Here is a 12500-nt window from a genome sequence, read left to right on the forward strand (position 1 = left end):
CTTGCTCTCCTCCCTTCCCTTCTTAGCTGTTTCCTTGGGTGCTTGGTCGTAGCATTACAGACTCACAACCATTGCAGATCCCGGCATTTCTCAGCAGTAAGAAACATTGTACTTAGTGATGGTTATAATGTGGTTTTTTACAGGTTTAAAATAGCAATTGCCAAAAATTTCCCTGACTCCAACTGATGCTTTGCAACTGGTTGGGCAGGAGTCCTCCTCACAGCCTGGCACGGGATGGCCAAGGTAAAACTGGTTTGGAGGAACAAGGGTGTTTCCTTTCTCTTGGCGACAGGCAGGGAGCAGCAACAGACACCTTGACTAGAGTGGGGCATTTATTTGGATGCCTCCCCCATGACTTCTTAGAAGGCCAGCTAAGGAAATACAGGCCAGATGAAATCATCAATCAGTGGGTGCACAAGTGGTTGAAAAACACGCTGAACTTATCACAGTTTGCCATCAAACTGAAAATTCATTTTTAATGGGGTCACCCAGGGTCTGTCCAGGGCCTGTTTCTGTTTGATATTTTCATTAGTAACTTGGATAATGGAATAAAGTATGCTTATAAAATCGGCCCATCACACTAAGCCAGGAGGATTGCGAGCATATTGGGGCCCAGGATTAAAAGTCAAAATAGCTATGAAAAATCAGAGAGGTTTTCCAGAATCAACAAATGGAACCAAAGAGAGACACGTGCAAAATGCAAGGAGGTCAAAAGAACTTGTATTGAAACAGGGGGGTAGCTGACCAGATGGCAGAAGAGACCTGGCAGTAAGCACAGACCGGGTGATCACAGCAACATCCACGACTGTACCCATGGGGATGGGAAAGCCAAGGGCCGGGTGGTAACTTCACGGCACTGGGAACTTCTCAGCTCAAGTGCTGCGTCCAGCACTGTGCATCACCTTTTAAGAAAGATATAGATGAAAAAGAAAGCCCTGAGAGACCAACAAGGGTGTTAGGAGGTTTATAAAACCTGACCTGTGCAGAGAGGTTGAGCGATTTTGGGGCTGTTTAGTCTAGTGAAGAGAAGACGGATGGGTCTGCAGGGAGCAGATAACAGCCTTCAAAGATTGCTGTAAAGAGGATGAAAATATGTTGCCTTGACATCCACTGAGAGTGGGACAAGGAGTAATAGGTTTAACTGGAAGGGAGATTTAGATTAGATATTAGGACAAACTTCTCAACTATAATCAAAGATAAGCTCAGGAGCAGGCTATTTTGTGGGCTGGGGAAGCACAGTCATTAGAGGTTTTTAAGAACAAGTTAGATGAACATCTGTCAGAGACAATCTGTTACATCTTGTCTCACCTCAGTGCCAGGGAATAAGCCACTTGGCCCTACCTTGCTAGCGTTGCTTTATCTTTCCCTGCAGTGATTTCCTGGAGTTTTGCAGGAGCTTAGGGAGCTGTGTCAATATCTCTTGGTCTACTGCTCAGGAAGCTGAACAGCTCTGGCAGAAGGAAAACACAAACATCTACCTGGGACATAAGTAACACGAGCACGTTGTGGCTGGTACTTACACAGGCATTAGCCACAGCTGCATGTCTTTGCTTATAGAGCAAGACATTGCACAACTCCACTTAAATTCAAGCTCCCCTTGAGCTTCCTCACTCACTTGGATCCTTCCTTAACACATCTCCTAAGGCACCTGAGGGCAGTGATGAAGTTCTTCTCTCAAGCCTTATTCCTGATGTTTAAGTAGGTTTGGTACCCAGAGGAGGCTCTCACAGGAACCATCTAACACCATAGTACTGAGGTTATAAATTCAGTCTCCACAGCATAGTTCCTAATTAAAATGCTAAAAAGTAAAACATCAAAGTTGCAAACGGCGAAGGCAACCATACTGCATTGTACATCAAACTGGTTGTACACTGGTAATTCATTGTCTTCCTCTTTCTCTACCTTTTTTCAGTGTGATAGAGCCTGTGATAAAATGTGCTTTAAAAAGCAGATGGTTAAACAAGATGTTCCATCTGCTTACTATTATAGCTTCTGCCCCAAGCTGTGAATCAGTGCCTCTTCACTGCAACAGCCCAGGATTATTGGAGCATATAGGTTTGTGTTCTAGGAAACAGTAAAAAATGTCTACTCAGTGATAAATAGTTGCTTCTTCTTTAGAAGCACTTGTTATCACCTCCTCATACCGAATATTTTTAGTACTAGCAAAGTATCTTCTTTTCAGCTCCCTTGAGGCATCTGCTCTCCATATGGCAGACTTGCCTCTGCTTCTACAGCCTGTTTCTGGGAAGGAGACTCCTGATATGACAAATTGGAATTATTTCCAGGTCTTCAAACACTTCACTAGTTCCTGACTCATGTAATTGAGCCTAACAAATTCTGCACAACTGTACATGTTTTAATCCCTCTTGCCTACCTAATTTTTGTCATATTGCTTCCGCTGTCAGCAACCTGCCCTTAAAACATCGACACAAGGCTGTCGGTGGCAGAGGGTCTCTTAGGAGCCAGAGCTGGTGCTGAGCCCACCCAGGGTACATCAAGCCCCTGAGCCATCCTGCTCCTCTGCTCCTTGAAGGAAACCTGCTGGAAGCAGTATGGTCACCCCATCCCGGCTGTGATGGTGGGGCCGCTGGCACAGGAGCACAGCTCCTTCGAGCATCCATGCCATCTCCTTAGCAGTGCGGATCATGTAGGAAAAGTGCAGCCATCCCACTGCTATGGGCCACGCTGTTTGCTTTCTGTGGTTTCTAAGCCCCGTTTTGTGGAATGAAAGCTCCTTCTGCAATCACACAGAAAAGGGACAGCATTTTTTTTCCCCTTTGGTTTGGCAGCGAATGCCAGAGGATGGATCAAGAGCTAAAAAATAATCACTCGTGTTTGTGTGTTGTGTGTATATCTATAGTTACCCTCTTATTCCCCATTGTAACCTGTGATATATGCATACTCTCTGACTTCACACTATAAAACACATGCACTACTCAAATATATTTCCTCATGTCTTACTCTAGGAGCTGTCAGTTTGAATTCTTCTAGAAGCTGTTACAGTACAAAGAGACACAAAGCTCTGTCAAGTAACTCGTTCTGTACAACAACATGATATTGCAAGTAACAGCAGAGGAAAACCACACAGTTGATACTTTAAGGGCAAGACCTTGATAGAAAATCAGTGGACAGCACTGAGTACTGATACCTCTGACTGGTAATGTTTGCATATTTTAATAACACTCAGAGCACTCATTCTCCTTCCATGCTTACAGAAATCAGGGAAGTGCCACGTCAGCTGATGGGAAGAGATCTCTGTGTGTGGGGAGGAGCAGCACCAACGCCCTGTGGAGCTGCAGAGAAGCGGGGAGTGCTCCATGTCAGTGGACCCCGCATCGTGCTGGCTCCCCAGCACATTGCCAGTCTTAAGTTATACCAAATGAGCTGTAATTTTGTCTTGAAAATCTAATGCTTTAAACTATCCACAAGGTATTTTTTCTAAGATCTATAGCTAAAACTCCAAGGATATAATATGTGGCCATGAGAAATGCACCTAGCCATACTATCTTTTCTACAGTACATATTAAATCCTTCTTAATTGGAAATAAAAGAAGTCCATTGTTTGGAAGCTGAGTGCCACATACAAAGTACCTAGAGACAAGAAAAGTACTGCAGATCCTATTGAAAATACTGGGGACAAAGTAAAAGCAGAGTAATTCAGGTGAAAAATAAAATCTGAGGTGAAAAACCTTCAATGTTTTCCTTAAGTTTTTCGTTAGTGAGAAACTGACCTACCTGTCATTTTACGCTTTAAGTAAGATATATGGAACAAAGATTTTCTTTCTTGCAAATTAAAATAATATGTGGAGTTGTTTTTTTAAGAAAGCCTTAGAAATCTGTGTTTTATGGAGATGGAAATAAACTTTGCATATGAAGCAGTAGATAGGGCACATTCAGCAAGCATGTTATCGCTTAGCTTCTGCATATAAGACAGTTTCTGTGGCTAAACGATATGAAATGTTTCAGTAATTCATTGCATCATTAAGGACATAAAGGGCACAAATGTGTCAAACTGAGTATGCTGTTTTGTCTCAACTTTTCCTACATCCAAGGTTACAGCAGGACAGTTCAGTGGCATGTTCCCAAACACTGAACCATTGCCAACATTTTCTTAATGGGATTAAACTGTGCCTTGTTACTGTACAAAGACATATTTTAAGTACACTTGGCCATTTATTTGATGTATGATTCTCTTTGGCTGAATTATTATTCTGTGTTTATGAATAGTAAAGTCTTTATTCCATTACTTGCTGTAATTCGTCTCCTAAAATTTCTCTAATTAGTGATAGAGCTATTAAAAGAATGGAGAAGCAAGATGGGACATTTAGAAGTTTTTCCCTTCTGTGTGTATCTCTATACATAATTGAATAAATACGAGAAGTACAGCATCTTGATGTACGTACAATTAAAGAAGAAATTGAATTGATGAACAACTGTCTGGAGGGACTATCCTGAGATGACACCTTGCCTTGAAGAACCTGAAGGAGGGCTTCAGAGAAAATAGAGCAGCAATACTAACCACAGCTAAAACAAGGCACGGGCTGGCCAGGGACAGGGCTCGGAGGCTGAGATGGGGATAGGGAGGGGACTTCTGCCAAGCTGGGCCTCTGGTATCTTTCTGCCACAGGCAACGCAGTGGCAGGGACCATCGCTCCAAGTCATCCTTGGGCCGGCATACAGGTGGCAGCCACAGTCACAGCAGATTGAATACACTGAAAATATTTCTGGTGGCTGCAAATTCTAAATTAAGCTGCAACTAAAAGGTAGTTTTCCCTCCCTTGAAGCTGGCCAGACAAATGCCTACAGCACATGCAGGCTGACCAGGCTCCTTTCCCTGCAGCTCACCTCTCTCTCATGGAAGCAGCAGCTCAGCCTCCCAGCCCAGCACAGCACCAGCAGGTTTCCCTTGCTCTGCTGAGCAGCCGGCACCAGTCCTGGCCCCGGGACCCTGTGCCTTGTACGAGCGGAGCAGAAGCACACACTGCTGCAAAGACTGTTTTCAAGGTCTCAGATGAAACAGTTTGTTGGTGGCTCCTTTTGAGCCCCTGCAACAACAGTTTGCAGACAGAGGGGACCATTCCGTGCTCCACCACTCCACCGTGGTAGCTGGCATCTCGTCCTCAAGTCAGGACCAGCACCTGGCCTGGGCAGAAATACCCAGCCTGATGCAGGAGCCAGCGAGTCCTTGTGACGGGGACAGTGGGAACTTTGATCAGGCTGAGCAAATCACGCCAGGGCTTCCTGTTGCAGAGGTGGGGAGGAAAACAGAAGGTTGTAATTACAGAGTCACACAGAATCACAGAATGGTCAGGGTTGGAAGAGACCTCTGGAGTTTGTCTAGCCCAGCCCCCTGCTAAAGCAGGTTCACCTACAGCAGGTTGCACAGAATTGCATCCAGGCGAGTTTTGAATGCCTCTGGAGAAGGAGACTCCACACCCTCTCTGGGCAGCCTGTTCCAAGGCTCTGTCACCCTCAAAGTAAATAAGTCCTTCCTCATATACAGGTGGTACCTCCCGTGTTGCTGTTTGTGCCTGTTGCCCCTTGTCCTGTCGCTGGGCACCACTGAGCAGAGCCCAGTCCTGTCCTCTTGACACTCACCCTTAGGATATTGGTAGACATTATACTTATTATATGTAGATGTCATCTCCAGGCAGGTGACACCCATGCGGGACCCCAGACAGCAGCACTGGAGACCTCTGCGTGACCACAGCAGGTGAGTTGCTACATAGCAGCAGCGTGATAAAGCCTAAAATAGATGGACTCTGTATTAACACAGACACAAACTCTTACTGCAGAGTTGTTAATCATCATAAAATGTGTTCTACAATAACTTTTGGGAGCTCAACACTTACTACAAACATATCACGGCCAGGACTCTGCACCGCTTGGTCCCTGCAATTGTTTAGCAGTTGAAGACCTTCACCTGCTTAAACATTGATTTATTGAAGACTTGATTCTGATCTTATTTCACAGCTATGTAATTCCGCTGCTATGACGTTATTCCAAATGACTATAAAATACAATGCATAAATGTGGAAAAATTAGGAGTATTGCCAAAAGGTGCATGGGGAGAACATTCATGTATTTTTTATTTTGATGCTGAAGACCACAAGCCTGATTCTCCCTTCTTGAAGACTGGTAGAAATCAGGAAGAGTATATTGCAGTTATGCTGGTAAGTATGAGAGGATGATTAAGACAATGACTTACATCACAGGTCAATGTTTTCTGTCTTTCATTTTACTCTAAAAATCTTTCAATTTCTGTGTATAATCACAAAGGGTGAGCACTGGTGACTATGCTTTATAATGAAGCAGGGTCGCTCAGCTCCTTCCCACAAAGGATCCGAGACAACACTACCAAGGTCTGCACTGCTAACAAGGACTGCACCACTTCCAGCGCAAAAGCCGCCTTTGGTAGAATTAAAACAAATTTATGGCAAAAATTAAAACATTTATATTTTAACATCTCCAGACTTTATTAGGTGTTCTTTATACAGTCATCTGGTATGTTTAAAGAGTGAGCAATCATATAAAAGGAAATATGGTCATAACTGATTGAAGTAATAAAACCCTGAAACTAAATAACATCTCATAACTCATTACACAGCATATATTAGATTTCATTACATCAGTATATGACTTAGTAGTAAATTCTCCTGTTGGTCATAAACCTCTAAAGTGTTGTCATCCTGAAAAATGAAATTAAAAAAGAGAAAAAGACAATGCCAGGACGCTCTGGCGGTGCTCGTACGGTTACAGCACAGCCCCACCTTGCGTCAGGGTGAGCTGGCCTTGATGGGCGGTGCTGGGGGTGGGTGACATGTTTCTCCCCACCGCTGCCATCGTGTCCAGGACAAAACTGCCCCTCAGCTTGGGGGACTGGTGTTGCCAGGGGTTCATTTTTGTGTAGCTGACCTGCTGCTGAGCTCGTCACCCTTGTGTGCTGATGAAGCCATGTCTGCCTGGCACTGGGCAGCTCCTGCAAGGGTGACGGGTGAGTGCACTCTCCTGGTGCAGGGTTATAGAAGACAGAGCCATGGGCTGGGTGCCTGTGTCCCCTCTGCTGCGGCACCCGGGAGCGTTAGCTGCTGGGGCTGTCACCCACTGCCTCGGCAGGGCACATGGAGGGCTCGCTGCCCACCTGTCCTCCTCGCCCTCTGCCAGAGGCCATGTCACCACGGTGGCATGGCATCATTTCCAGTATTCACCAGTCGCCATTCACAGCCTGACTGCTGCGAGCTAGCAAACACAAGCTGGTCGCTCTGCCACATGCCCTGGGCCGTGGAGAGCTGGATGGACACCCACCCCAGCTACTCGCCACTTGGAGAGAGGGCAAATGGCCCAGATAGATGGCATGGCCGGAGCCCAGTGGGACTGTGAGCTGGGGCTGTCAGGAGGGACGTTGGAGGAGCAGCTCACCAACCCATGTTACCCCATGGAAACCCCAGCATAGGGGTTTTGCAAAATCCCTGCTCTTTCTGAGGGTGAAACATCGCCCAACACTTGGGCTGCTGAGTCCCAAAGGCTCTTCAGGGTGCTGGTGCCTTCCAGTGTCCTTCAACGGACTGAGCAGAGGGTCACTTGTGGCCTGAGCATGCCCAGCTCAGGGGTGTGAGGTGGTAGCACCCACCCTCGGGGAGGCGAGGAGCTGGGGCTCATTCCCGACACAAGCTCACCAGGCGTCTTGCTCCCCGTGCCCGCAGCTCCTCTGTGCTATGAGCAGCGAATGCTTCAGGGAAACTGCACAAATACGGACCTTTGAGCAGGGACAGACTCTGTGTTTGAGCCATGCAGCCGCAGAGCCAGGGGCTTGCTCCACATCTCCTTGCAGCCCCCGGAATCTTGAACTCTTGTAGCGCTGTGGCACAGCACCAATGTATCTCCCTGATGAGGAAAGGCTGAGGGAGCTGGGCCTGTTCAGCCCGGGGAAGGGGAGGCTGAGAGGGATCTGGTCAATGCGTACAAATACCTGAAGGACAAGTGTCAGGAGGACGGGGCCGGGCTCTTTTCAGTGGTGCCCAGCGACGGGACACAGGCACAAACTGCAACTCAGGAGGTTCCACCTGAACAGGAGGAAAAAATTCTTTACTTTGAGGGTGGCAGAGCATTGGAAGAGGCTTCCCAGAGAGGGTGTGGAGTCCTCTTCTCTGGAGAAGAAAAAACTCTCCCCTGCCTCCTTGGGATCTCAAAACCCGTCTGGACGTGACTCTGTGCAACCTGCTGTAGGTGAAGCTGCTTGAGCAGGGGCTTGGACTAGATGATCTCCAGAGGCCACTTCCAACCCTGACCATTCTGTGGTTCTGTGACACCTCACTTGGAGCTCCCTCCTCCAGCAGCACAGCCCAAGTCTGGGCAGGGGACCAGCCCAGGGGCTGGGTAAGTTGCTTCCCCCCAGGGCTGGCAAAGCTGCAGCTTTGCCCCAGGTCCCCTTTCTTGTTTGAGTGTTAGGGTTGGCATCTCCTGCCTCAGGACCAGATGGGCTTCTGCTAGTGAGGTGGGTGGTGGGTCCCTCACTGCGGGCTGGGAGATGCTGCTGACATGATTTCTGAGCAGCCCTACATCACCCCACAGCAAGCTCCTTGCCGAGGTCTTCCCCCCCACCATGCAGGACACCACAGCTCAGGCACAAGGTAGGCTCTGGGACTTGTTCACAACACTGGCCTGGCAAAGCCAGGCATAAGCAGAAGCTGCTGTGGCTCTGAGTGGCAGCTATGAGCAGCGTATCTTCTCTTCAATTCCCCAAAAAGGTTTTTGCATTTTTTTATTTTGAGAACCAACCTCCCCTCCTCCATTTGACAGTTTATAATTACCCAGAGCAACTGATCAACAACTGTGCCATTTGCAACATCTGGGAGATCTTAAGGCAGATCCCAGTCCAAGCTGCGCTGATGTAATTGTTTTGCTGGGTGAAGGATGATAACTCTCTCCACGTGTGTTTATACTCCTTCAAAATAATCCAATGGTTTTTTTGAAGCTCACTTATGTCAACACGTGCTTTATTGTGTCTTATGTGTTTTTAAAGAGCTGGGTGGAAGCAGCTGGAGAAGTCCCCTTTCGAAGCATACCTCCTCATGTTCTTTTTGAAGTAGCCTGTTCAGTCACTATAAAGTATCATGGCTTTAATAGCTGTTTTGGAAGTGTCCAGCCACACCCCTGTGTTTGATATACGTATGAAAAGGTAAGTATAAAAATTCATGAAAGAGATCTCCCAAAGCTCCAGGGGTGGAGGTGGCTGCATTCCTCCTTTCCACGAGAAACAGCAAGAGCCCGCGATCAAAGAACAAGGCTGTGCACAGCCAGGCACTCTGTACCCCAAGCTCGGCACCAAGAACCAGCTCTGGGAAATAGCTGCAAACCTACAAGTTGTCCTGCAGAAGATGTTGCTCCCAGCAGGAGCTGTCCTCAAGACCTGGGCAACAGATGGGGTGGATAATGATGCTCTTTGGAGTAAGCCAGGTGAACCTGGGCTACCATGTGCAAACATTAAACTACAGATCTGAACATCTAATCTGTCATAATTACATCACCGGTCTTATAATGGGAATAGCAGCCTCTGTAAGACAGCTGTACTTCTGAAAGGAAATACTCTTTGTTACTTTTTCCCTGGAATTTCTTTTTTTTTTTTGGGGGGGGGGGGGGTTAGGTTTTTTTTTTTATTTGTTTGAGATTTTTTTAAAGAAAAATAAAGGATCTCTGGCTGCTACCAGTGCAGACCCACGTCCTGACTTTGCCCTGCTACAATGCAAGTGCTCCTAGGCAGGGATGACTGCCTCCATAAAGCTCCAAAATGCTGATCTCACCCCTTCTCTGGTACCTCGGCTTTTGCAACACGCAGAATAGAGCTGAGCCAAACCTCACCTGGCAGCAGAATACATTTTGCTTTTTATCAGAGCCACCTCCACACTGCTGTGACAGTCTCGTGAGTTCCAGCAGGCAGGCTGGGTGCCGAGCGTCGCTGGAGGCCTGCTTATACACTGAAGGAAAATTAAAGGAGTTTTCTTCCATCTTCTTCAGAGTGAGAGACTACAGCTGAGAAACATTTAGGACATGGAGAATTTTTAGTTAATTGAAGTAAACCAAACATATCTAGCTGCTTTTACGACTATTTCATAATAGTATCTTTTTAAGCTAATACTCCACCAGGGAACACAACTTGCAGACAAAAAAACCCTCTGAAGTGCCTTGAAGGGAACTGAGCTTTGGACTCTGAACTTTCCTGCTTATAAACAATCATTTCAATCTGCTGGGCCGCAGCGGGAGTATGAGGCTTCATAAAAGGGCTTAGGTGTTGTAATACTGAGCGCAGCAGTGTTTAACTCCACATCTTGCTATCCAGACTCCCCATGCAATCCAGAAGATTTAGACACAAAGAACCAGATCCACACAGGCCAGTGGGGAACCGCTTTAGGAACCACTGAGGAGAGCACAGCCCAGCTGTGCTGAGGTACCTCTTTCTGATCAGGTTTCAAGCCCCAGATCCCTTCCCAGTGCAGGAACTGAAGCAGCACACTCTCATAAAACAGCAACAACAATTCCAGCACTTGCTTAGGGTTTGCAAGAAAAAGATCCAGTGTTCCCCTTCTGCCACAAAGATGTGAGCACCCCAAACCCAGACCTGCCCCGCAGCTGTTGGGGCATCCTCTTGAAGCCGTTTTGGCTTTCACGGAAAGAAACAGATGAGGTTGGGCCAGAGGAGATGGGTACTTAGGTTGCATCCAGGCACTCTGGAAGGACAAGGACAGCTTGGGCTCCACTCACGATCTGGTTCAATGGAAAGTACTTAAATATTCTTTAAGGAAAAATTAAAAATCAGTGAGTGCCATGAACTTGGGGTTCCCAAAGTTTGGACACCTTAGGATGCACAGGTGTCACCCTCTGCAGTGGCCTGCAAAGCACCCTGGCCTTTGCCAAACCACCATATACCTCTCCTCAACATCCTACTCAGCAGTCCCATTTCCCAAAATGGGTTCAAGCACAAGTTTTTCTTTCTCCCCCTTCCCAGTGGCCATCTTTGGTCTGCACATAAACTCCCCAACCTCACCTCATCCTCCTCACCACGTACTCACCCAAGCAGGCAAAGGGGACTGAGGTCAATTTATTTTCCTTACACTTCTTCCAAATCCTTGCATGTGGTTTCCTAACCTTGGGTCTACCCCAATCCCTCACCCGCCCTGTGCTCCTTGCTTGAGCCCTTGGCTTATCTCCTTGGTCCACTTGCCAGGGCTGGCTTGGGTACTGCAGGAGAGAGCTGAGCAGAGCAGAAGCTGTGAGTAAAGACAATCAGCTGGTGGACGATAATTGCCCGAGCAGGCAAGTGCCTCTAGGCAAGTAGTCAGCCATTGCCTTTCTTTTGAAGCAGCTTGTAAAGCAGCCTAGAAAGCAGTTCTAACCAACCTACTCAAGTCACACTCTTTCTTGGTGGAGTTAATTACACCTTTCAAAGCAGAACAGAGTCAGCCAAAGGGACTAACAGCTCCATGTGCACTCCAGAAAAGACGTTAATTAGAGAAATAAAACATTTGCAGAGAAGGGAACGGTGAATCCACACGTTTTTGTGAAGAAAAAGGAATTGAGCCCACAACCTGCTGGCGTAAGCTAGCATCAAATCACCAGCAAGCTGAAGGAGCTGAGGGCTCCTTCTCCAGGCATGCCTGAGAACACCCACCTGGCCAGGGGAAGCAGCAACGCACATGATTTCTGGCACCCTGGGGCATCAGACCAACCTGGCATCTAGTCTCAGCACCACCAACGCTGAGGTCCCTGGGCAAACCAGGAACTATTTGACACCAAAGGATTTATAAAACTGCACTGAAGGAAGCTTGGAGCTCCACGTGGCCTGCAAAGGAGTTTGAGGAAACAGAGTTCTGGGATCAGGCTCAGGTTTTCAAGGGTACTTACATGCTAAGCCAAATTGTTTACAATGGAGATAGTTGCCTACAGATTTTCCAAAGTCTTAGCCCTTTGGGCCTTAGACCAGCTAAAAGAGGTGAAGAGAAGTGCAGTCACTCAAGGCATATTCAGGCAAGCCGCACAGTAGGTGGGACACGGAGCTCCAGCCCTGGTCTCACCCTGGAGCAGTGGTGGCTGGGGTTGCCTCTGCCTCTTCTGTGCTGCAAGGGCAGCTCTCACCCGGGCCAAAATTTCAGTCCACGAAAACTGACCGCAAGGGCGCAGCAGTGGTGTGGGGAAATCCTGAAGATAATCTCTGACCTTTGCTATCTAGAGAGAAAATGCTTCAAGTAGGAACGTGTTTACCATATTAATGCTAAAACAGTTCCATTATAATCAAAAGCATGATGTTTCATCAAAATTCTTATGAAATTTATATCTGCTGTAGTTCTCCTTCACATGGAAGTTGGATGTAAAACAAGCATATGTTTCTTGTTACAGTGCTGAAAAAAATCCATTGTTTCTGGGTTGACCCATTCAAAATTTAAAATAATGTCTGCCATAACAAACATGATCTTCAGCAATCAAAATGTATTCTTATATTTCACTAT

This window comes from Falco naumanni, chromosome 3, assembly GCF_017639655.2.
Source record: "Falco naumanni isolate bFalNau1 chromosome 3, bFalNau1.pat, whole genome shotgun sequence".
NCBI lineage: Eukaryota > Metazoa > Chordata > Aves > Falconiformes > Falconidae > Falco > Falco naumanni.